Raw genomic sequence first — 26,858 nt, 5'->3', positions numbered from 1 at the left:
ATCGGTCAGATAGGGTCGGCCGCATCATTGTGGTGTGCTGCGTCCTGCACAACATAGCCCAGCAGAGGGGCGATGTGCCGCAGGCAGAGGAGGGCGGAGTGGAGGAGCAGCAGGAAGAGGCCCAGTCCTCCCCAGATGAGGGGGATGGGGGCAATGGTCAGGGCAGACGGGGTAGACACAGATGGGTGGCTGTCCACCGTTACCGGCTGGCCCAGCGGGCACGGGACAGACTGATAGACGCCCGCTTCACTGACTAGATGGGCGTGGGAATCGGGTAGTATGGCCACAGACCGCACACCATGACAACAGCCGACCACCCACACCCCCCACCCATCCACCCACCCAGCACCCTCACCCCCCTCCCCAACCCCACACACCCCACCCGCATGCACACCACCCCCCCACCCCCAATTGCCGATCCACCGGCGGCACAACAGGCCGGGCTCACCCAGTTGCGGGTGGACGCGTGTCTATCGCAGGCCATGGAGAATGATGACAACCCGCCTCCGATGAGCTCCTGGCTCTACATCGTTGGACTATGTCTGACCCATGGCCACAGTACCACCATCCACCCGGACCATCCCTGCATGCGGCTGTGACACTGCAGCGCACGGTCCCGTCCTCTGCCCGGGGGATGTTGATGGCGGCCCAGGGGGAAGGGGGCAGACTCACCTGGGGCTGAAGTAAGACCACCCCTCACACACACACTTGCGCTTAACGTACATGACACCCCCGCACACTTTGGACAGAGCACAAAGGCAGCTTCGGTAGGTGTAACATTGACTTTAATAACCAAAGGAGTTCATGCACGTGCCCTCGCGCCTAAAACTCATCTGTGCCCTGCACCCGTGCCAACTTACTCAGTGTCTAATTGTTTGGCCTTACGGGCCCTTTGACTACGTCTACGTGGTTCCCCAGACGGTACAGCAGAACTGGAGGTGGACTCCTGTGATTCCTGCCCTCTGACACTGAATCCCTTTGGCGGCCGTTTCCTGGGGCGTCCTGGCCTAGATGGGCCAGGCTGCGGCCCGGGCGACTGGGATGGCGAGCTGCCAGCCTGTCCTGCCCGTTGCCCACCCGATGCACCTGGGACGGAAGGGGGGGAGTCCGAGGTGTCACGGTGTACCGGGACCTCCCCTACAGAGGGAGCCGGGACGGACCACACCACCTCCTCCTCCCTCGTGTTGCCCGATGGCCCCCAGGCCTCTACATGGGTGGGGGATGCGAACGGACTGGCCATCCGACGCGCCCCCGACATCTGGCGCTGCCAGTCCTGGAGGCCCGTGCTGGTATCGACAGGGGTCTGCAGGTTTGCAGCCATGGAGCCCAGGGGGTTGTCGAACCCTGTCTGCGACAGTGCGCCGCCAGCTCGCACATGGCCACTGGCGCCGATGCCCTCAGCGATGGCCTGCTGAGACTGGGCCATGGCCTGCAGAGACTGGGCCATGGCCTGCAGAGACTGGGCTATGGCCTGCTGAGACTGGGCCATGGCCTGCTGAGACTGGGCCATGGCCTGCTGAGACTGGGCTATGGCGTTGAGCGCCTCTGCCATCTGGCGCTGGCACTGGCTCATGGCCTCCTGTGAGAGGGCAGCCATTTCCTGGGCCACAGACGCCGCCTGCACGGAAGGCCCCAGGCCTCGCAAACCGTTCCCCATGTCTGACACCGTCGCACCCATTGCCTCCACCGCGGACGCCACCCGTGCGGTGTCAGCCTGGGTGGCACGCATGACCGGGACCACTCCCAGCTCCTGGACGCGGGTGGACTCCTCCACCTGCGACCGCAGCCGCCGCAAGCCACCCGTCACCCTATTCGCTCGTCTCCGTGTCGGTGGTTGCATCGGATCTATGTGTGGGTGTGGTAACTGCAGGAACCCGGGATCCATCTGGGCGGCAGATGTTCGCTTGGCCTGGGCTGCCCTCCGACCGCCCGGTCCCTCTGCTGCTCCTAACTCCACCTGCTGTACCAGGACGGCTGTGTTGTGCGCACCAGTGAGTGTACCAGACGCCTCATCACTAAAGTGCCCAACCGTGGTGAGTGTTTCTGCGATGGTGGAGGGTGTTGGTGACAGCAGTGGCGTTGTGTCGTGCTCTTCGTCCCACTCTGAGTCCATGGCACTTTGGGGTGGGGGTTCGTCTCCACCCATCCACTCTGAGTCACTGTCCGGTATTTCGTCTTCCCGGGTAGGGGTGTCCTGGGTAGTGCTGTCCCGGGTAGTGCTGTCCCGGGTAGTGCTGTCCCGGGTAGTGCTGTCCCGGGTAGTGGTGTCCCGGGTAGGGGTGTCCTGGGTAGTGGTGTCCCGGGTAGGGGTGTCCTGGATAGTGGTGTCCTGGGTAGTGGTGTCCTGGCTCGGATGTGACGGGGGCCTGTGGCTGCCCCCCTCATCGCTGGGTGGTCGCTCCCGCACGTGACGGGGGTGTCGTCTCCCTGTTCCTCCAGGTCTCTCCGTCTCCCGTGGTGTGCGAGAGGCATCCTGCGGGCATCGCATGCTGGAGGGTCCGGGTCTCTCCGTCTCCCGTGGTCTCCGAGGGGCATCCTGCGGGCGTCGCATGCTGGAGGGTCCGGGTCTCTCCGTCTCCCGTGGTCTCCGAGGGGCATCCTGCGGGCGTCGCATGCTGGAGGGTTCGGGTCTCTCCGTCTCCCGTGGTCTCCGAGGGGCATCCTGCGGGCGGTCTGCATCTGCGGGGATGGGTGCCTGGACGTTTGGTCCTGCGATACACAATGAAGCATGCATGGTTAGACATCAGGCAGTGATCAGGTGATACGGGAGAGGGGGATATAGGGGAGGGGGGAGACGGGGACGGGCTGTTGGTGGCTCACTTGCTCGTGGGGCCCCGACCTCTGCATCAGCAACCTCCCGGTCCTCAGGTCCGCCAGCCAGTTCCAGGGCCCTTTCCTCGTGTACGGTCAGTGGCCTCTCATCAGCGGGCCCTCCTCCAGTCCTCACATGCTCCCTGGTGTTGTGTGCGCGCTTCCCCTGTGGGGGGGGGGGGGGGTGGTGGCAGGGGTAAAAGGCAACAGTGTTAGGCAGGTATATGAATGCACGCCATCGGTTGCGCGTGCATTGCAGAGGTTAAGGTTAGTGCTGGATTCACTTGGGGATATGGGGGATATGGGGGAGGGGGGGATATGGGGGAGGGGGGATATGGGGGAGGGGGGATATGGGGGATATGGGGGAGGGGGATATGTGGGAGGGGGGATATGGGGGAGGGGGGATATGGGGAATATGGGGGAGGGGGGATATGGGGGATATGGGGGAGGGGGGATATGGGGGAGGGGGGATATGGGGGAGGGGGAATATGGGGGATATGGGGGAGGGGGGATATGGGTATATGGGGAGGGGGGATATGGGGGAGGGGGGGATATGGGGGATATGGGGGAGGGGATATGGGGGATATGGGGGAGGGGGGATATGGGGGATATGGGGGAGGGGGATATGGGGATATGGGGGAGGGGGGATATGAGGGAGGGGGGATATGGGGGATATGGGGGAGGGGGGATATGGGGGAGGGGGGATATGGGGGAGAGGGGAATATGGGGGATATGGGGGAGGGGGGATATGGGGGTGGGGGGATATGGGGAGGGGGGAGTATGGGGGATATGGGGGAGGGGGGATATGGGGGATATGGGGGATATGGGGAGGGGGGATATGGGGGAGGGGGGATATGGGGGATATGGGGGATATGGGGGAGGGGGGATATGGGGGAGGGGGGGATATGGGGGAGGGGGGGATTTGGGGGAGAGGGGATATGGGGGATATGGGGGAGGCTCACCCTGCCTGCTCTGACGAGGTCGTTCACCTTCTTGTGGCACTGGGTGCCTGTCCGTGGTGTTAGGGCCACAGCGGTGACGGCCTCTGCCACCTCCCTCCACAGACGCCGGCTGTGGCGTGGGGCAACTCTGCGGCCGTGCCCGGGATACAGGGCGTCCCTCCTCTGCTCCACCGCATCCAGGAGCGCCTCCACATCGCGTGACTCGAACCTCGGGGCTGAGCGACGGCCAGCCATCAAGTCGGGTGTTGCGGTCGGCTGTTCCGGTCGGGTGGGGGGGAGCTGCGCGGCCTTATGAGCCGTCACGCCGTGCAGCGCGTATGACGCTGCACGGCGTGAACCACTGCGCAAGCGCGGATCCCGTTACGTCGCTGCTAGCCCATTTCGGGCCGCAGACTATCGGCCCATTTTTATGACGTGACGCAAGTGGGATTTGCGCCGTTTTTTGCGCCGATCGGCGGAGTTTCCGCCGATAACGGAGAATTTCGCCCCTCATCCTAAACAATGGATTCTAGAATCTTGCCAACAACCGAGGTTAGGCTAAATTGGCCTATAATTTTCCATCTTTTTCCTTGTTCCCTTCTTGAACAGGGGGGTTACAACAGTGATTTTCCAATCCTCTGGTAATTTTCCTGACTCCAGTGACTTTTGAAACATCATCACCAACGCCTCCACTATTTCTTCAGCTATCTCCTTTAGAACTCTAGGATGTAGCCCATCTGGGCCCGGAGATTTATCAATTTTTAGACCTCTTAGTTTCTCTAGCACTTTCTCCTTTGTGATGGCTACCATGTTCAACTCTGTCCCCTGACTCTCCGGAATTGTTGGGATATTACTCATGTCTTCTACTGTGAAGACTGATGCAAAGTACTTATTCAGTTCCTCGGCTATTTCCTTGTCTCCCATCACAAAATTACCAGCGTCATTTTGGAGTGGCCCAATGTCAACTTTTGCCTCCCGTTTGTTTTTAATGTATTTAAAGAAACTTTTATTATCATTCCTAATGTTACTGGCTAGCCTACCTTCAAATTTGATCCTCTCTTTCCTTATCTCTCTCTTTGTTATCCTCTGTTTGTTTTTGTAGCCTTCCCAATCTTCTGACTTCCCACTACTCTTTGCCACATTATAGGCTTTCTCTTTTGCTTTGATGCATTCCCTAACTTCCTTTGTCAGCCATGGCTGCCTAATCCCCCCTCTGATAACCTTTCTTTTCTTTGAGATGAACCTCTGTACTGTGTCCTCAATTACTCCCAGAAACTCCTGCCATTGCTGTTCTACTGTCTTTCCCACTAGGCTCTGCTCCCAGTCGATTTTCATCAGTTCCTCCCTCATGCCCCTGTAGTTACCTTTATTTAACTGTAACACCTTTACATCTGATTCTACCTTCTTTCTTTCAAATTGGAGATTGAATTCTACCATATTATGATTACTGCCTCCTAAGTGCTCCCTTACTTTAAGTTCTTTAATCAAGTCTGGCTCATTACATAACACTAAGTCCAGAATGGCCTGTTCCCTCGTGGGCTCCATCACAAGCTGTTCCAAAAAGCCCTCCTGTAAACATTCAATTAATTCCCTTTCCTTGCCACATATTTGTCTAGATGTTAAGAATTGGCTAGCTCCATGTTGAAAGGGAATCAGGCGAAATACTCCGGTATCGGCGCTATGTCTACCAACTGGCGCCCAAAACGGCACAAATCAATCGGGCATCGCGCTGCCCCAAAGGTGCGGAATGCTCCGCATCTTGGGGGGCCGAGCCCCAACCTTAAGGGGCTAGGCCCGCGCCGGACGAATTTCCGCCCCGCCAGCTGACTGAAAAGGCGCTTGGTGCCCCGCTAGCTGGCGCGGAAATGACATCTCCGGGCGGCGCATGCACGGGAGCGTTAGCGGCCGCTGACGGCATTCCCGCGCATGCGCAGTGGAGGGAGTCTCTTCCGCCTCCGCCATGGTGGAGTGCCCCCACGGCACAAGCCCGCCCGCGGATTGGTGGGCCCCGATCGCGGGCCAGGGCACCGTGGGGGTACCCCCCGGGGTCAGATCGCCCCCGCGCCCCCCCAGGACCCCGGAGCCCGCCCGCGCCGCCTTGTCCTGCCGGTAAGGTAGGTGGTTTAATCTACGCTGGTGGGACAGGCATTTTAGCAGCGGGACTTCGGCCCATCTGGGCCAGAGAACCGCGGGGGGGGGCGCCTACCGGCGCGGCGCGATTCCCGCCCCCACCGAATATCCGGTGCCGGAGAATTCGGCAACCGGCGGGGGCGGGATTCACGCCAGCCCCCGGCGATTCTCCGACCCGGCGGGGGGTTGGAGAATCTTGCCCGAGATTCTTTGTCTCAGAGGGTCTCATTCCATTTCACACCAGCATCACTCCAGTGTCTCTGGGGTTAGACTGAAACATGATTGTGAAGCAAAACCTCCACTTGCAAAAGCATGCCAAAACAGAATATGCTGCAAACACAACCTTCATCTGAGTCTGAAACATACACCCATCTTTTTCGTTTGGTATTGCAAAGAGACTTGCTTTAGATTTCCAGCACAATCAGTTTCCACCACCAGCAACGCCCCCCCCCCCCTCCCCCCCCCCCCCTTCCCCCCGCAGTCCCACTCTTGTTAGCTATTTAAATAAAAGTCAGATGATTTTTCTGAGCCGCATTCAACGCAGGGCTGTTTCCTCATCCATAGATAAGATCACTCTGCTCAAATGATAAAAATCCAATAAAGGTTCTCTGTGGACTTCTGTAGACTTTGATCTTCCTTTCATCTGCCCTGGTAACGTAACCCCATTGTTTGTTCATAATTAAATCATTTTGATAATGTATGTACATATTTGAGAATAATTATAATTTAGTATATGCTCTACCAGTCAGCAGGGATTAACTGTAGTGCATGTTTTGCAATTTTGAACCATGTTAAATGTAAACACGGTAGAAAGATTTAAGAGGGCCAAAGTAAACTAAGTTCTAGGGCAAAATTCTCTGTAATCGGCGCGATGTCCACCGACCGGCGCCAAAAACGGCGCAAATCAGTCCGGCATCTCGCCGCCCCAGAGGTGCGGAATCCTCCGCATCTTGAGCGGTCGAGCCCTAGCCTTGAGGGGCTAGGCCCGCGCCGGACTGATTTCCGCCCCGCCATCTGGCGGGAAAGGCCTTTGGTACCCCGCCAGCTGGCGCGGAAATGACATTGCCGGGCGGCGCATGCGCGGGAGCGTTAGCGGCCGCTCACGGCATCCACGCGCATGCGCAATGGAGGGGGTCTCTTCCACCTCTGCCATGGTGGAGACCATGGCGAAGGCGGAAGGAAAAGAGTGCCCCCACGGCACAGGCCCGCCCGTGGATCGGTGGGCCCCGATCGCGGGCCAGGCCACCGTGGGGGCACCCCCCGGGGCCAGATCGCCCCGCGCCCCTCCCAGGACCCCGGAGCCCGCCCGCGCCGCCTTGTCCCACCGGTAAGAGAGGTGGTTTAATCCAAGCCGGCGGGTCAGGCATTCCAGCAGCGGGACTTCGGCCCATCCGGGCCGGAGAATCGCCCGGGGGGGCCCGCCAATTCCCGCCCCCGCTGAATCTCCGGTGCCGGAGAATTCGCCAACCGGCGGGGGCGGGATTCACGCCAGCCCACGGTAATTCTCCGACCCGGCGGGGAGTCGGAGAATCCCGCCCCTAAGTTCTGACAATTTCCATTCAAGAGTAAGAGTGCAGCTATTCAAGGACATTGTAAATCCCCGGATTCATATTTTTCAAAACCCATTAGAATGAGGCATCTGCCAATGAATTAAGAACAGTAAATGTGGCCTTGAATCTTTAGATAGCGGCAAGGGATGAACTTGGAAATTGCGGGCCTACTAATATTGGTTAAATTGTGGAAAAAGTGTTTAATATTTTGATGAGAGAATAACGGATCACTTGCGTTTTGTTACCTGTATGGCAGGTAACATGTGCTACTCAATTCAGTTACAGCAAAGGCTTTCGGAAGAAGGCTCGAAGTCGTCCAGAAGTTTTACATAATGTTTGAGTAACACAACTTAAATAACTGCATATTCTCTTACTTTAAGAGCTGTACTAGTAGAAGGTTACAACCTTTCTATACACTACCAGTAGGCCTGACCACACTAGCAGCCCTGAGCTAAATCTCTGCCTTTGTTCTCCTCACAGTCTAATCAGCCAAAGAGGCTTGAGGGCTGCTTGCTTCCCCCTTTATACCCGCCAGTGCTGCCCCCCAGTGGTCTTTCCATGTCCCATCAGCCCCTTCTGCACATACCCATGGAAAGATCACTACAACTTGGAAGAATGAAATCTTCCAAGAAAGAGCCTGCTTGGCATCAGAAGGGGCAAAGTGTGCCTGATCAAAAATCTGGGGGTGATTTTACTGAATATGAAAAAGATGGTTAAACATCAACTTAGTCCATGTTTAGTGCAAGACACCATTTTGATAAATGTGTTGAAGCCAGCTTTAGGAACAGCTGTCCAGAGGTTCATTAAACAGCTGATTGCCACATAAAGTACTTGCTAGTGCTTGTTAAAGGTGCCCAACACTTCAATAACTTTAAATGTATACTCATTATTTTGTTTTCATTGATGCTCGAGCTGTGAAGTAAACCTCTAAAACACATTGGGAGACTTTCTGAGACACATAAAAGTTTACTCTGGAACTTGGCTGAGTGCTTCACCCGAAAAGTGTAATTACTGTGCTCGGCCACCTTAATGGATATCATAGCGCAGTCACAGGGAGAAAGTGAATGCTTGGTCATCAGCACCTTGCCAGGGGTTCCTCGTGATCTGGACAGGGAATTGAAAGAGAATTTGAGGCTTGTCAGAGAAACAGCAGAAGCTGCTGGAGGGATGGACGAGAGGGGTGAGGAGGATGGAATGGCTTCTAGCATCAGGGGTTATGGGGAGAAGGCAGGAGAATGGGGATGAGAAAATATCAGCCATGATTGAATGGTGGAGCAGACTCGATGGGCTGAGTGACCTAATTCTGCTCCTGTGTCTTATGGTCTTATGGTCTTATTTCTTCTGCGGCCACATCCATTGCGCAATCTTCTCCAGGGGCACCACATCTGGCATTTGGCCAAAATAAACCCAGCTTTATTTGAGGAGGTTACTGATCCGATGGATAAGGGTGAGGCAGTGAATATCATTGACTTGGATTTCAGGAAAGGTATGGATATTATCCCAACAGAATGATTCATGTCCATGAGATTAATAATGTTATACTGGATGAATACGTGGCTGAAAGTAGATTGTTAAGGTGGCAGTGTTAAGGAAATAGCCAAGTAAAACACAATCTCCACTTGACATAAATAACACCACTTCACCATGTAAAGATAGATATGAGAACAATCCCCTGCTAATTGATCGGGATTATAAATTAAGGACTGCAAATTTGCATAATCGGCAATACTTTGTTTTTGCTTTTAAGTCTATCACTTATTTTGATCATTGACATGCCTGTCCTTGACCTGATACTTGCTACTATTATTCATGATTATTTTCTGAAATTATTCAGAATTTCTGTTGTCACTCTCTTCCATAAAAAGTGCACCTTTCACCTCCATCTCAACAGCCACATTTTTAATCTCTCCCGTTCAACTATCCCATTGTCTCTCAGACTGTCAGGCTGGGTGTCACTGATTGAGGTGTTAAAATCCTACTTCAAACAGGAAAATCCCAACATCTGAGTTCCCTGTGACTTTGAAGGCCCACTCCACCTCGTGTATCCGGTGAGTTAAAGGTTATCCCCCAGCCTGCAAAATATAGATGTATTCAGAGGATCAAGTTGAAATGAGCGTAGTCACCTGTAGTGACAACATACCACACGAGGGAAACACATTTCCAAATTCTTCCCACCAGAATGACTAAGAACTAATAATAAAAAGTTACTTGCTTAGAGAAGTGATCTGAAACTATCTCAGAGCAGTCAAAACTATGATGAAGCTTGAAGTATGTCTGGAAACAAATAAAGTTTACCCAAAAATTACTTTGGCTCAAAGTAATTCAAAGGATACAAGAAAGGTCAATCATTTCAGTTTAGAAATAGTTGCACAGGGTCGAAATGACTTTGGTGGTTAGATTCCAGATTTAGAAGGACAAAAAGTAGGAAACATAAGGAAAATATGTGTAAACATATATTTCTGTTGATGCCTCATCCATTTGTTCTTGTCCCTGTTTCTTGCTGGTCATGTCATTTATATGGTTGAGAGGTGTAGCCACTTTCTCCCCTCTGCTCGCCACTCAGAAACACAAAGCAGTTGTCCTATTCTGACTCTATTTACTATTTCTTCTCCTAACTACAACACTGTTTTGAACAGGAATTCTGTGCTGCAACATTCATTTAAATGCTCTGCTGAAGTGTATATTATATTCAAGAAAAGATTTACATCATTTCGAATTTCATCGAATCTCTGCAGTGCAGAAGGAGGCCATTCGGCCCATTGGGTCTGCACTGACCCTCTGAAAGAGCACCCTAACTAGGCCCACTCCACCTCCCTATACCCGTAACCCCACCTGGCCTGCAGATCGTTGGCATTAAGGGGCAATTTTGGCATGGCCACTCCACCTAAACAACACATTTTTGGACTGTGGGAGCAAACCAGAGCACCCAGAGGAAACCCACGCAGACAAGGGGAGAAAATGCAAACTCCACACAGTTACCCAAGGCTGGAATCAAAGCCGGGTCTCCGGCATTGTGAAGCAGCAGTATTAGCCACTGTGTCACAGCGCAGTCACTTCAAATTGTTATTGATGTTCCATGTCAACTAGAAAATGGGAAAAAATAAAGTGATGGGTTACAAGTAGTATTTGTTCACATGTGTACATTTTCAGTAAATACCACTCCCCTCTTTGATTTTATGTGAGTTTGAGTTATAAAGTACGAGGCTGCAGGAACTAAATTTACAGTTTGTGAGGAGTAAGTTATTTTGGTTAATGGAAAACATGGTTTATGAGATTGAGTGAACTATGAGCCTTAAAACAAACTAAGAATACAGTCATGGGAAAATAATGACTGTTTGTATTTTAATGAACCTACCAGCTGAAAATGAGCTATTTCTGTGCTACCACTCAATAATAAATCATGTTTTCATTCTCCTTGAAAATGTGTCAAAATCTCAAATATCTCTTCTTGTACTGGGCCTCCAGAATACAAGAACCCATCAGAAAATAATTATTTATCAAAGGTACAAATTTCCATTCCTTAGGTGCGTTATGTCTGGTTTAATTTTAAGAAACAAATCTCTGGAGCTGCAGTTTTCTTAAGAAGATAAAAATTTACATTAATCTGAAACAATGTCAGAGTGGGTAGCCGGCACTCGCAGTGCCGAGAACCACGTGGCTCGTCAACGCGGTTTGCTTTCAATAAAGGGCTTGAACTGGGAACGTGCACCGAGGCCACACAGCCCCATATTTCCCGTAGCATCGAGAGATCGGGACACCATTTCTAAACATCGTCCGATCTCCGAGGCCCACAAAAAAATCTGCGACCCCCCCAGCCCAAGCCCAAATGCAATATGGGAGAGTCCCGGCCTCCTCAAACACACCCAACACCCAAGCCAAGCAACCCCAGTCATATCGTACACATGCAGAAAATGCCAGCTTGGCAGTACCAACCTGGCAGTGCCCCTGCCAGCATGACTTGGCACCTTGGCGTGACAGTGCAAGGCTGGGCCTACCAGGGTGCAGACTGGCACTATTAAGGTGCCCAGGTGGCACCAGTAGTGCCAGGGCACCACTCTGCCTAATCCCCTTGGACACCCCCATGAGTGCCGTTCCATCTAGTCCCCATTTGTAGGAACCAATACCAACTGGCGCTCGCCTGAGGTCCCCAAGGCAAAGGGATTGAATCCAAAGCCTCGGGAATCTGCACATTAAAGTAAGGCTCACTGCTTCGCTCTAATATGCAGATTTGCCAAAAAGTGACCCTGCCCATTGTGGGCAGGATTCCCCTTGCAACTTCACACGAGATTGCGTTGAATCTTGCAAGATGTTGGGAGCTGGTTAGATCCTGGGGGCGGGATCTTCTGGCTTTTCACCGCCAACGCTGCGCCGCAGCGAGCTGCTTTTCCGTGGCTGGAGGATCGCGCCCAATATTTAGAACTCTGTGAGGCAACTTGGTTTTAGGCAGCTGTAGTTCCAATGATTGATTCCAAAAATCAGCAGATAACACAGCACTGTATTTCTGTTCATGCCTTTCCAAATAACAATAATGCTAAATGGAGGAAAAAGCAATGATGAGATAGTTGTCCAACATTGGGTTACTTTCCTGAACTAAATAGTTATGTGGATCATTTGAGGTCAGGGCGACTTAAATTGGATAACTTAAAAATGAGCAGAAAGATTGTGGTGTGCAAACAACCCCACACTTGTTTATTGTGTGCAGACAGCTTATTAAATTTTTGCTGCCTGTTCTGTTACTCGCTCCTGCACTGCTCACACGTTCATTACAATGGTGGATGCAGCAACAGGGAAGCCCATATAATGGGTGGTTAGCACTACTGAATCATAACCTGTGCCTCCTTTGGGGGAAGTGCATTGTTGTGACAAGTAGGAGTACGTGTTATTTTTAAATGAATCCATGCTGCTAAATATTGAAGATTTGCTGAAGATAAAAAACAGCAAGTGATTCGTGTGTCAACACCCCCCCTGCACAACATCACCCCCATCACTCTCACCCCTCACCTCCACCCTTACCACCACTCTCACTCCCACCCTCACCCACACACCATCCTCATCCTCACCCTCACCCCCAGCCAGTGCCACAACGTGTGCTGACCAATGACAAGGACGCCGACACGGCCAGGAGCCATATTATGCCTGCGGTCTGAAACATCCTGGAGCTCGGGTCAGGTGATGACACTGATTTCCCGACTCAGCTGTCTCCAACACCCTCCACCACAAGTGACCAGCACCATGCGGGTCTCTGGCCATGGTGCCTGGCCATGCTGTCAGCGGTACCATTGGCTGGCTCTGACCATGCCAGTGGTACACTCCGCGGCACCCGTCCGCTGCTCCTGTAGGGGTTACTGTAGGCGTTCTGTATTAAGCAATAACAGTGGGTGATTTCCAAGCAAAATAAATCCACGTTACCTATTTGTTGACATGAGAGAGTTTGCAGCAATGAATTATAAACTATTGGATCTTACACTGTAATAACAAATACTCAGTCTGTTCAAACGCTCTACTGTTTATTAGCTGTCATGACTTATTCTGATCTCTTGTCAAGTTAGATCATTCTGCAGCTACTATTTCTTCTTTCAATTATAACAACCGCATGTTGTTTGACTGCATAAGTAGCTTGCGGCAATATCAAGTAGCAGGATCTGGCTGTGAAAGATCGGAAAACAATGACAATTTGTTGTTACAAGCTTCTACTATATTCATGGGAACATTTGAACAGGAGTAGAATAGTCAGCCTCTTGTGCCTGCTGTACCCTTCAGTGAAATAACAGTAACACCCTATTTGGATACATATTCATTTATACCCTTGTCTAGCAAAATGTATCGATCCTAGATCGAAAACCGATAGCTCCAGGGGAGCTCAGACTCTTGTACCTGCTCTGGTTTTTGTCTGGATTTATTTGCAGCTCCTCCCAGAAGGTTTGAAAATTGCTCAGGTAGAGATAGAGAAATAAAGAGAGGGAAAGAAAAATTGGACAATGTGACTTCTCCCAGCTCCAGCTCTCTCGAAGGCCATGAGGAGACTGATGATTAGAATTAAATCAAAAGGAGACGGAAAACACTCCCACTTTTGCACTCACCCCTGTTCCTCTTCCCACCTTATCCGTGGTTCATTTACCTGATAACCCCAGCTCTACCACATTCCTGGCACCCCCAGCTGCCACCCCATCACTCCCTATGCCCCCTAACTCCTCTGTTCTGCCAAAGTCAGAGAAGAACTGGGGATGCTGAGTTTGCCAGGGGTACTGGGGTTGTTAGGGGATTAGTCCTAGTGGAGGCAGAGCCTGGGTGCCTGCATGGGAAGAGCTGCGATTAAAACTAAATTAAATGAAAGATCGTAAATAATTAAAAGCCACTTATCAAGGATCTGGACTTTGCAGAGCTACCGGTGAAAGAGCAAGAAGAAGGTAAGGGTGTCACTCTACATGCAGTTAGTGGTGTATCGCTCCACTCCACCAATTGACAGCAAGATCTAGGCCATTAATTGAGCCAGGGTTTACAACTTTTTGTGGCACAGAGTTGCACACTTTGTATGAATGTGTTTCCAAACTCCTGAGGGGCTGTTTAGCACAGGGCTGAATTGCTGGCTTTGAAAGCAGACCAAGGCAGGCCAGCAGCACGGTTCAATTCCCGTAACAGCCTCCCCGAACAGGTGCCGGAATGTGGCGACAAGGGGCTTTTCACAGTAACTTCATTTGAAGCCTACTTGTGACAATAAGCGATTTTCATTTCATTCATTTCAAATGGTTCGAATTTTAATCCTTGAAATCTTGATAACATTCTGGTGAACCTGTGCGACACTCTATGCAAGGTCAAGATGTCTTTCCTATGATACGGTGTCCAGAACTATACATGGTACTCTAGATGTGGTCGAACCAATGCTTTGCAGAGCCATAGCAAAACTTCCTCCTTTTCATATTGTCACCCTTTATATTTAAAGCCGAATATTCCATTAATCATTTTGATTTTTTTTGTACGTAAATACTTCATTTTAGGGATCGCACCAGATGCCTGACTTCTTTGGTTGCCAGGCACCCATCTGTGCAGCTGACTTCATAGGTTCCAATGTATGGGCAGCACGGTAGCATGGTGGTTAGCACAATTGCGCCGATAAATTGCCTGTCCCGCCGGCGTAAATTGAACCACCTACCTTACCGACGGGACAAGGCGGCGTGGGCGGGCTCCGGGGTCCTGGGGGGGGGCGCGGGGCGATCTGGCCCCGGGGGGTGCCCCCACGGTGGCCTGGCCGCGATCGGGGCCCACCGATCCGCGGGCGGGCCTGTGCCATGGGGGCACTCTTTCCCTTCCGCCTCCGCCACGGTCTCCACCATGGTGGAGGCGGAAGAGACTCCCTCCACTGCGCATGCGTGGGAAACTGTCAGCGGCCGCTGACACTCCCATGCATGCGCCGCCCGGGGATGTCATTTCCGCGCCAGCTGGCGGGGCACCAAAGGCCTTTTCCGCCAGCTGGCGGGGCGTAAATTCCTCCGGCGTCGGCCTAGCCCCTCAATTCCGCATCTTTGGGGCGGCGCAATGCCCGTCTGATTGGCGCCGTTTTGGGCGCCAGTCGGCCGACATCGCGCCGTTTCCGGAGAATTTCGCCCCTGATTCCTGTCTTGAAGAAAAAAGTCCGGTCCAAAGTAATTTATCATTGTAATATTACCCCTATCTGGGTTTTTTTCAAGGGCCTTTATTTTTTTAAATAAATTTAGAGTATCCAATAATTATTTTTTTTCCAATTAAGGGGCAATTTAGCATGGCTAATCCACCTAACCTGCACATCTTTGGGTTGTGGGGATGAAGCCCACGCAGACACAGGGAGAATGTGCAGACTCCACATGAGTAGTGACCCAGGGCCAGGATTCAAGCCCAGGGACTCAGTGCCGTAGTCCCAGTGCTAACCACTGTGCCGCCCTCAAGTGCCTTTATGACTGTTAACAACCTCCCTATCCTTCCAATAAAATTAGGAACATTTCTCATCTTAAAATCTTGATATTCTTCACAAGTTTCACTCTGCATACCCTTTTTGCAGCTCTTACAACATTTTGTACCTTCTTTTACTGATCAGGTAAAAAGAGGGAAAATAATAATTTAATAAAGCCTCCAAACAAAGATAACCATGGTGATGTGAGAATGGAGAAATCAACCTCAAATTTCTAACTGTTATTGCTCAGCCAGAGTGAGAGTATCAGAGATGGATCAATCTGTGTTATTAGTTCAGTCCTTCTGGTCAATGGTGAGGCCGTAGCTCTTGGTGCTGACCACACTTGAAATCCTATCTGCCTTTGTGTGCTGGAGCTTTAGCGACTTGCTGCCTTGGCTGAGGGATGCAACTTTCAACATAGAGAGCAATAAGGGGGAAATGTGCAAAACGGCCCAGGCTGCACCCCTTTGATATCATCAGCACAAGGGATGCCCCATAAGGTGCGGCCGGCTGCAGTGTTATGGTGATGTTTTTAAATTTCTTATACATTTTTTAAGAACTATTTTTAATCTTTCAAAGCTTTTAATTGTTTTTATGAGTTGTATAACCTCTAATTTAAAGTGAGTTAATGTGAAAAAGTCTTGACATGAATTGAAAAAATACTTTAAACGAAACAATTGCTGGAAGTATATACAAAGAACAAAGAAAATTACAGCACAGGAACAGGCCCTTCGGCCCTCCCAGCCTGCGCCGATCCAGATCCTTTATCTAAACCTGTCTTCTATTTTCCAAGGATTTACTTCCCCCTGTTCCCCCCCCCCGTTCATATATCTGTCGAGAAGCATCCTGAATGATGCTATCGTGCCCGCCTCTACCACCTCCGCTGGCAAAGCGTTCCAGGCACCAACCACCGTCTGCATAAAAAACTTTCCACGCACATCTCCCTTAAACTTTCCCCCTCTCACCTTGAAATCGTGACCCCTTGTAATTGACACCCCCACTCTTGGAAAAAGCTTGTTGCTATCCACCCTGTCCATACCTCTCATAATTTTGTGGACCTTAATCAGGTCCCCTCTCAACCTCCGTCTTTCCAACGAAAACAATCCTAATCTACTCAACCTTTCTTCATAGCTAGCACCCTCCATACCAGGCAACATCCTGGTGAACCTCCTCTGCACCCTCTCTAAAGCATCCACATCCTTCTGGTAATGTGGCGACCAGAACTGCACGCAGTATTCCAAATGTGGCCTAACCAAAGTCCTATACAATTGTAACATGACCTGCCGACTCTTGTACTCAATACCCCGTCCGATGAAGGCAAGCATGCTGTATGCCTTCTTGACCACTCTATCGACCTGCGTTGCCACCTTCAGGGTACAATGGACCTGAACTCCCAGATCTCTCTGTACATCAATTTTCCCCAGGACTCTTCCATTGACCGTATAGCCTGCTCTTGAATTAGATCTTCCAAAATGCATCACCTCGCATTTGCCTGGATTGAACTCCATCTGCCATTTCTCTGCCCAACTCTCCAATCTATCTATATTTTGCTGTATTCTCTGACCGTCCTCCTCGCTATCTGCAACTCCACCAATTTTAGTATCATCTGCAAACTTGCTAATCAGACCACCTATACGTTCGTCCACAATCAGTGGAACACCACTAGTCACCTTTCTCCATTTTGAGACACTCCCTTCCACCACTACTCTCTGTCTCCTGTTGCCCAGCCAGTTCTTTATCCATCTAGCTAGTACACCCTGAACCCCATACGACTTCACTTTTTCCATCAACCTGCCATGGGAAACTTTATCAAACACAACGGTATATGAGGTCACTGAGTACTTCGATTTTTATTTTATTATTTGTTTACCCAATGGATTATAATTATAAGTTGACACAACTGTTCCCAGATACATTAGGGATCTGAATGCATTCAATTTTATGAGGGAATCAGTTGGTTATTCAACAATTCAATAGATTAATTTACTGACACCAGCATTTTATTCTCTGATTGTTTTAAAAAACAAATTTTAATTCTTAAACCAGTGTTACATGAGCGCATAGAACTCAAAATTCAAATACATAGCCACTATTTTGGGGGTATTATGGGTGATCTGAGAGGCCAAAATGGGACGAGCAGCTTGTGTGCACACTTCTGATTAGCATACATGCAGTGAGTGTCTGCCAGTAGCAGGCAGAGTAGGTACATTGTGGTGTCAATCAATGTGTGACAGTGATTTGTCACAGTGCTGTCATTTAGGATTGCAATGTTCCAGCTAACACCTAGTCTTGATCACGTACGGGGGAAACAGATAAATAGACATTGAGCAGCAGAAAGGACCTCCCACCAGAGTGTTTTAAAGGGATCGTCAACTACTTACAGGTTAGTGTTAGTTCTTAAGAGAGGTGTTTAAAGCCACTAAAGTTTACAGGGGTGCACACTCAATGGGCCGAATGACCTCCTTCCGCACTGTGGAGATTCTATGGGGTTCTATGATGGACTAACCACCTGGTTCCCCGAGGTCATTCCCATCAAAAACAACATAGGCAAAGCTGTGATCAAGGGACTGAACCAGTTCTTTAACTGGTACGACCTGCCTAATGAGATCACTATTTTGCTTTTATTTTATTGCGCCTTGCTAAGTTTGTTATAAGCTAGCTCTCGGTAGACCCTGGAAAACTGCCTCCAGTTGGTCTAAATATCCTTTCAGATATCACTATCAACTAACAGGTTGTCCAAGATACTGCCTGGCCAGCTTTATGCAACTAATGTTTTATGTTTGTTTAAGATTTCTTCAAGTTGCTTAGTGATTCCTTCTTATACTTTGTTTCACATCAGACCCTCATATGAGTATTTCTTCATAGGTTGGTTTTATCATCCAGGGGAGAAAATAGGTCCTAGTAACAAAGAAATATAGTCAGTGTCAGCTCTTTGTTTTTCCCATGGTCTGATCCTCTACTTCCAAAAGTCTTTATCTGAAATTCATTGTTTTTTCTAGCCATAAAAATCAGTCTGAAACTCAATGAGAATATTAGCTGGAATATAGAACTGCTGCAGGAAAGTTTTATGAAAGGGTTTTTTTAATAATTACTTCTGTGGAGAACATTTATGCTTTTATAGCATTGGATACGTATAATCGTTCCTTTGATGCTTCTTGGTTTTTAAACTCTGCTCTTACAAACTAACACTTCAATGGTCACAGTCATTCATTTCTTGCAATTTCACTAATTTACAGTAAAAGCTGATATTTAATGCACTGAACCAAAAACCCTGAAATGTCAACGTTATAGTTAAAAGTGAAGGGGGTGTCCAGAGATGAGACCCCTTATAACTGAATAGCTGGGACATAACTAGAATAGTTCTACATAAATTAGTTTATTAAGGATTGAGATTAATCTTAGAAAGTATACCCAGTATTCATTATTAAACATGAAACCTGTATTTTTAGGACATAGCAACAATAAGCATTTAAATTCTTGCCCTATGCAGTGGCCATAATGCATGATGGGGTTTAAGCTAGCTAACTTGCCCATGTTTTTGAGACAAACGGGACTGTGTGGTCAGCAAACCACAGTCAGCTCAGTAAACAGTTCTTATCAGTGCCCCCAATATCCTGTCTCAGACAATCCATGGAGTAAAGAGGAAATCAGCTTTGGCACCCTGACCCTGGATGAACAATCAGGTGGACAGGAACTGACTGCGACATGTAGGATGGGAATGTCAGAAAAACAACTTTATAATGTTCACAAGATCCTGGTGCACAACAGGTGACAGGGTGGGGTTAAATCATGAGCTGATCACAAGTCATCATTTTGCTTAAAGTAAATTTAATTGGATAATATAAAAGTGACAGCTCCAAGGATTGAATCAAGTCCAATTGGGGTGGGCTATTGATCTTTAGGGAAAGACTATAATTGATGTGTTTTAACAAGTATCAGACAGATTGATTTTGGCATTTGTCCAGATCTTTCTCTCAAGTACATGAACCAAGCTTAGAATAATAAAGCCGTCTTAACCAGGTTGATGTGTGTCTGCAGAGCTGTGTATTAAGCTGAGCCATAACTAAAAGGGAGGTACCCCACGTAAAAGCTGGCTCAATACTCAGGCTTTGGAAACGCTCCTACAAAAAGCTTGAATTTATTTTGGTAATTTTGCCCTTTTGCCACTGAAAACAAAGGCTTTGATTTGTATGGAGTTGTGGAGACTGCAGCATATCCAAAATGGTGAATGGATCCTGGATCTGGGAGCCCCCACCTCATATCCAACAGAAATCATTTTCAATGTTGGGGGAATAGGGTGGGGGGGGGGGAGGAGGCGTGGTGGGGCGGGAGGTGTCTCCCATGTATGAAAAACCAAATCTCAGCAGGATGATTTGAATTCTGTGCTGAGTTCAGATAGAATTGATTTTTGTTGAAATTAGGGCATTATCCTGCAGTGTACGAATTACATATTTTTAGATGAGGCATGATTTCTCTTGAAGGGCAGATAAGGTATAGCTGTCAAACTATCATGTAAGGTAAATCCCCAGCTGTTTAAAAATTGAAAAATAAACTATACATCTGCCAGTGAGTTTTTTTTAAATGATCTAGTAGTTTCAATAGTAGTTGGTTGACATAATGGCAAGTGCTAATATTACAGTCTTATTTAGGTTTAACTGCTTTCACAACCTATCATTATCACAGTGGGGGCTGTAAATTCACAGTTCCATTACTAGCTTAAAGTGGCTGTTTGAAGTTTAGCTGTCTTTAATGCAGGTTATGAATACCAATGTTTGTTATAAGGGATTACGTACTTGAGGGGATTTAAATGTATTGAATGGCTTCCATGAATGAAAGGGTTTTTTGTATCATGAAGTTTGTAAAGGATATTTAGAAATTGATTTTATTTAATCTCAGCAAGGCTCCCGATGTCTTCTCAAGGTGTATACTGTACAAGTTGACATAGTGGCTAAAGGGACCACCTGCGTTGGTGAAGAACATGGATCAGCATGAGCTTGCATTAGTTGTCATAGGGGCTATAAAGAACTGTGGGAGTGGGTGGAGATCATGAGATGGAAAGAGTTGGCACTAAGCTGGCATAGCTGGCACTAAGCTACAAAGAGTCATGGGGTGTGTGGATGCCATGACTTGGTATGGGGAAGGTCTGAGAGACTATTTGAGGTGTGTGGGGGCATGGGTTAGCATGAGTTGGCAGGATGGGCTTGGGGAGTGGGTGGAGGTGAGGTGTATGGGAGTGAGGGCTAGAGGGCCTAATGCTGAAGAAAACAACAGAAACAGTCACAAAGAACAAAAGTGGACCTTCTAAACAACCCATCTCACAACTTGACAGTCCTTGTGGCCACCTTTGATCACTGTACAGGGGCAAGGGGCCCAACTCCATCCTAAAACCTCCCTCCCTGAAGGAACATCTTGTCATTCAGGGCACTTTCTCCTGAGGTGGGTAGGTACTGAGCACGAGAGTGAAAATATATGCCACTGACTCTGTTTCTCTTTCCATAGATGCTGACAGACGGGCTGAGCATTTCCAGCATGTTCTGTCTTTATCATAGGGACATCTTAAGAGACCCTGAGAATTCCTTTCGTACCCGCAGAGCAGGTGTATGGTCTCTCCCCAGTGTGAACCTGCCAGTGCCCCAGCAGGTCTGAGGATCAGTGAATCCTTTCCCACACATGCAGCAGCTGCACGCCCACCCCCCACCCCACCCCCATCGCCGCCCCGTGTGTTGATCAATTTTCAGTTCAGACAAATAACTGAATCCCAGATCATTGGCTGAAATCTGGTCCACACGCAGAACATGTATCCATGTGGCAATCCAAGGCAGAGGAATACTAAAAGGAGATATTGAGATCCTGGAAGTGGATCCTTGGTGAAGCCATCTGAGAGGAAGCATTGTTTGGTAGAAGATTCTAAAATACGCTTTTCAAAAGTGGAATTTGGAAATGCTTGTGTGAAAATGTAATGGGACTGTTTGGCTCAGAGGATGATAAGAATCTGGGGGATTTGTTTTGAAATCCACAGAAGTTATATTGGGGTGATATCTGTCACTTGCTTTCAGAGTGTGGTGTGACTGATCTCAGTTGTCCTCTTGGTTTACATGGCTGTGTACTTACTGACAACATTATAATATAAGATATGTTCTCTATCTTGTATTATCCTTAAATGTCTTGCACATCTGTGGCAAAACATAGTGGGGTGAAGGAGTATTGTATTCTGGAACCATAGAACCGCTACTGTGCAGAAGGAGGCCATTCGGCTCATTGATTCTGTACTGACCCTCTGAACGAGCACTCTACCTACGCCCTCTTCCCCGCCCTATCCCCATAATCCCTTCACCTCATCTAACCTGCACATCTTTGGACACTAAGGGCCAACATAGGGAGAAAGATGTGAACTCCACACAAACAGTCACCCAAGACCAGAATTGAACCCAGTCCCTGACACTGTGAGGCAGCAGTGCTAACCACTGTGTCACCGTGTCACCCAGGTCAATCTTTTCATGTTTAATAAATGTTTCATTCTTTTGTTAAAAGTTAATTGGTCTGTTCATCCACGTCTCTAAAAAAATAAGGTCACTGTTCATTTGTAGCATCAGCTGGGATCAAAATGGATAAAGGGGAGCCAGTTTAGTGGCAGCAGAAACTATGGGCGCAATTCAGCCACTGAGCATGATCCAGATCTAAATATTTATCCCGATCTAAATATTTAAATGAGCCATTAGGCTGATTTAAATACCTGGATGCCACTTTCACCCAGCCCGGTAGTCAATGGCCTCGACTGTGAGACCTCGAGTAATTGGCATTTAGCACTGGCCTCCATAAATGTGGACCAGGCGTGACGGCACCTTGGGGAGTCTCGCAAAACATTAGAGAACCCCGGGTGGTCGGGGACATGGCAGGACAGGCACTCCTCCAGGGTGCTTGGGTGGTACTGCCATGTTGCAGATTGGCAGTGCCATGGTGCCTGGGTGCAAGGTTGGCACTGTCAGGGGAGTTGTGTGGGGATCCTTGCCCATTAGAGGGGGGGTGAGGGGAGGTTCCAGGGGCCAGTAGAAGTTTGGGGGTCCAGAAAGCAGAGGGAGCCTGAAAGGGGGAGGTGCAGAGATCAGGACTGCCATTATAAGTGGCGCCCCGATCTGTGAGGAAACAGTCCTGCTTGCAAGCTCAGCTCGCCATGTAGGAAATCCACTAGAGTGTGGCTTCGGCAGGGAGAAATTCCCTGAGACCCAAAGAAATGGCAAAGTGCCGGTTAATAGCGGGGTGAATCTTGGCGCTGCAACCACTGAGAAATACCCTGCCAAACGCACCCGAAAGTAGACTTAGTTTCGAGTCCGCTGAATTGCGCCTGACATGAATGTATTTCACGACCACAATAAGACTATTAGACTAGAAAGCACAGGACATGAAGTAGCCCATTCGGCCCATCGCATCTGCTTCATCATTCAAGGAGATATGGACTGATCTAATGTGATAATCCTCAACTCCATTTACCTGCCTTATCCCCTTGAGTCGCTTGCTGATGAGAAATCTGTCATCTCAGCCTTGAACAGCCCAACCTCTATAGTCTTCTGTGGTGAAGAATTGCATAGCTTTACTACCCTCTGAGAGAAGAAATTCCTCCTCACCTCTGTCTTAAATGGGCAACCCCTTACTCTGAGATTATGCCCTCTGGTGCTAGACGCTCCCACAAGGGGAAATAAAGAACAAACAAAGAACAAAGAAAGGTACAGCACAGGAACAGGCCCTTCAGCCCTCCAAACCCAAACCGACCATGCTGCCCGTCTAAACTAAAATCTTCCTGGGTCCGTATCCCTCTATTCCCATCCTATCATGTATTTGTCAAGATGCCCCTTAAATGTCACTATCGTCCCTGCTTCCACCACCTCCTCCGGCAGTGGGTTCCAGGCACCCACTACCTTCTGTGTAAAAAACTTGCCTCGTACATCTCCTCTTGCCCCTCGCACCTTAAACCTATGCCCCCTAGTAATTGACCCCTCTACCCTGGGGAAAAGCCTCTGACTATCCACTCTGTCTATGCCCCTCATAATTTTGTAGACCTCTATCAAGTCGCCCCTCAATCTCCGTCATTCCAGTGAGAACAAACCGAGTTTAGCGAATGTCCTCCATCCAGGCAACATCCTGGTAAATCTCTTCTGCAGCCTCTCTAAAGCCTCCACATCCTTCTGCTGGTGTGGCGACCAGAATTGAACACTATGCTCTAAGTGTGGCCTAACTAAGGTTCTGCACAGCTGCAACATGACTTGCCAATTCTTCTACTCAATGCCCCGGCCAATGAAGGCAAGCATGCCGTATGCCTTCTTGACTACCTTCTCCACCTGTGTTGCCCCTTTCAGTAACCTGTGGACCTGTACTACTAGATCTCTCTGACTTTCAATACTCTTGAGGGTTCTACCATTCACTGTATAACCTCCAGAATTCACTCTGTCAAGCCCCCTGTTAACGTTAGGCCTCACTAAGGTCCCTCTCATTCTTCTAAACTCCAATGAGGCTCTAATGTTGAGACTTGTGAGGTCGGTATTCCTTCAATCGGATGTTATTTTCATTGAGCAATTGCACATTTCATATGAGTTGTAAGGTCTATTAAAATCTCATGTTTTTAAAAAAATGTAAGGTAATACAGGACAGCTATTAAACGATGCTCTCCTAGGCTAGCATGATTTGAATTCGAAAAGGGCTGGTAAACATACACCAGCTGGTAAATCTGGCTCTCATGTTTTTATGGATGTTTATTTTAACCAAGTAGAACATATCTCATTGCTGGACAGTTCCTTACCATATCTTAGCACAGAGATTATTTTTATGTATACTCCAAAATAAAGCAAATTCTTTGGAAACTCAAAATTATTCTCTGTGTCATTTAAAAGTATAAATCTAATTCAGCGAAGGAGCCATAAAATTGAAATTGTACAATGCCAGGCAACTTAGGTCTATTTTTCACTCGCAACAGACTGTTTTATATGCAGGAAAATAGTAATCTTCACTGATTTCAATAGGGCTTAGCTCTTGATAGCCAGATGACCAATCTGTTCACAGGAAGCTGATTGGTCATTTAAATATTATAATAAAGCTCTTCCTTTTCATTTGAAGTTATTCTATTTTTAACCACAGATAACTGGTTTTCCTGAGTCTCAGGAGAGGCAGAAGCCTAAAGGAGGTGAATGGGGCTGAATCTACCAGGTCATCATTGTATGTGGGACAGGCGGAGCAAGAATGCTCCCTCCAGGCTCAACAAGCTACCCAGGAAATCACCTCCCATACCCTGTGACTCGCTTGCTCAAACAATCAGCATCGAGCCGAACCATCATCAGATGCTCATTGCGATCAAGCCAAACCCCCGTAACACCATTGAACCCTCTTTGCAATTCAGACCACACTGCAATGTGGACCTCCCCCTGACCTGGACCTGACAGATGGTCCATCATCCTGCCCCAACACCATGTGATCTGGACCCATGCACAGGATCTCACAATCGTCCAATACACCTACCTGCTCTCATAGGCTTTGGCTTTGTGAAGCAGATTTCCTACTTGAAAGGCCACCCACCAGCTTATCAATCAGGCTGTCTGTGGATGGGAGATCCCCAGACAAAAAATTAACACAGCCTCCAGTTAAAGACTGCACTACACCTGGGGAACCCACTTTTCCAAGTCTCCTGCCCTCAGTCCAACCCCCCACCCCGCCCTCAATACAACCACCTCCCCCCACCAGCCCCCGCTCCTGCACAGAACGTCAGACCTCGCCTCCTGACTACATTCCAGGCCACGTTTCACTGCCCTGTGATGCATGGAGCAGGAGCATAATCAAGTAAAGGATAAATATATCCAAAACATTGCTTCGAACACGAAGTGTGGTTATGGGTGCCCCATTAGAGAAAGGACGGAGAAATTATAGAACATAGCATTGTAGATTCACCAGGATCATATCGAAGATGGAAAACTATAGATTTCTTGTCTTGCTGAGACTACTGTAAGTGGTTAATGGAGACATACCTTTGATATCTGAAGGGGATCCCTGGTGTGCAAATTATGTTACGATTGAAGCCTACATCTCATATACACTGCACATAAAGTGTTTTGTTTTATTATTTCACTGGTTTGACAAAGAGCTAATGTCAGATTTTGTATATTTCCTAATCCCCAAACATGGGCAATGGGAATATATGACAATGTCCTATATAAACCCACCTCTCTGTCCATATCTAACTGGATAACTTCCAATCCTGTTCCTAACTAGAAAAATATCTTCTAACCTTTCAGTATGTTTATTTCTTATTAACATTTTGCTTCTAAACTTTGTTCTGAGCTGAAATGGAGAGAAATTCTGTTGATTATGACAATAGAAATACAGGCACTATTGGCCCTTTTAATGGTCCATTGCAGTTATCTTCATATTTCAGAATGAATATTACATAGAACATAGAACAATACAGCGCAGTACAGGCCCTTCAGCCCACGATGTTGCACCGAAACAAAAGCCATCTAACCTTTAATAATTTCAGTGTAGAGGACTAGCCTGTTTGTCAAGAGTGTAGTTTAGTTGATGGGACCCCCCGCTGGATTCTCGGGAATGCCGTCAGTGGCCGCTAACGCTCCCGCGCATGCGTCACCCGGAGATGTAATTTCCGCGCCAGCTGGCGGGGCACCAAAGGCCTTTTCCGCCAGCTGGCGGGGCGGAAATTTGTCCGGCGCAGGCCTAGCCCCTTAAGGTTGGGGCTCGGTTCCCCAAGATGCGGCGCATTCCGCACCTTTGGGGCGGCGCGATGCCCGACTGATTTGCGCCGTTTTGGGCGCCAGTCGGCGGACATCGCGCCGATACCGGAGAATTTCGCCCCAGATGACTAAGTGACCTGTGACTTATTGTTATGTTTCCACCAGGGTTAAAATCCTACCCAAATATTCATTTCTAGAGTTGACATAGATAAAAATGGGTAACAGGTCCTACAATATCACTGCTGAGGGATTACCCTTCTAAAGTGATAGCTGGAAAGTGGATGGGAGCAGGTGATTCCAAAGGGTCAGCACTGAGGGTGAGTGTGAGGTTCTGGGTGGGATCCCATGAGAGGCCAGGCAAAATGGGAAGATTAGGGTACTCTAACAAGGGGTATTTTCCAGCCTCATATAAACCGAAGACCCCTATACAGGGGGGGAAGAACAACTGCAGTGAGAATGAACCCCACACTCAAGCAGCATTGTGAGGTCAGAGGGCAAGAGCTGTATGGAAGTTCAAGGCCCACTGGTTATGGAGACTAGGGATTAGTGTCTGGATGGCCTACTGCTCAAATTGGAAGACTCATTTAATCCACAGCCCAAGAAAGCTAGGAGAATAATAGGTGCGCTCCAAGGATGAAGTTGACATGTTTATTGCAGTCTTTCCACGCATCAAGTGTTCCTCATCTGCCACAAGGGGAAGCCAGTTGCCTAATTAGCTCCCTGACCCTTCCTTGACAAATCAATTATGTCAATTTAGTCAGCATTGCAAAGCATG

This window comes from Scyliorhinus torazame, chromosome 15 (assembly GCF_047496885.1).
Source record: "Scyliorhinus torazame isolate Kashiwa2021f chromosome 15, sScyTor2.1, whole genome shotgun sequence".
In the NCBI taxonomy this organism is placed as follows: Eukaryota; Metazoa; Chordata; class Chondrichthyes; order Carcharhiniformes; family Scyliorhinidae; genus Scyliorhinus; species Scyliorhinus torazame.
This window is presented reverse-complemented; position numbering follows the sequence as displayed.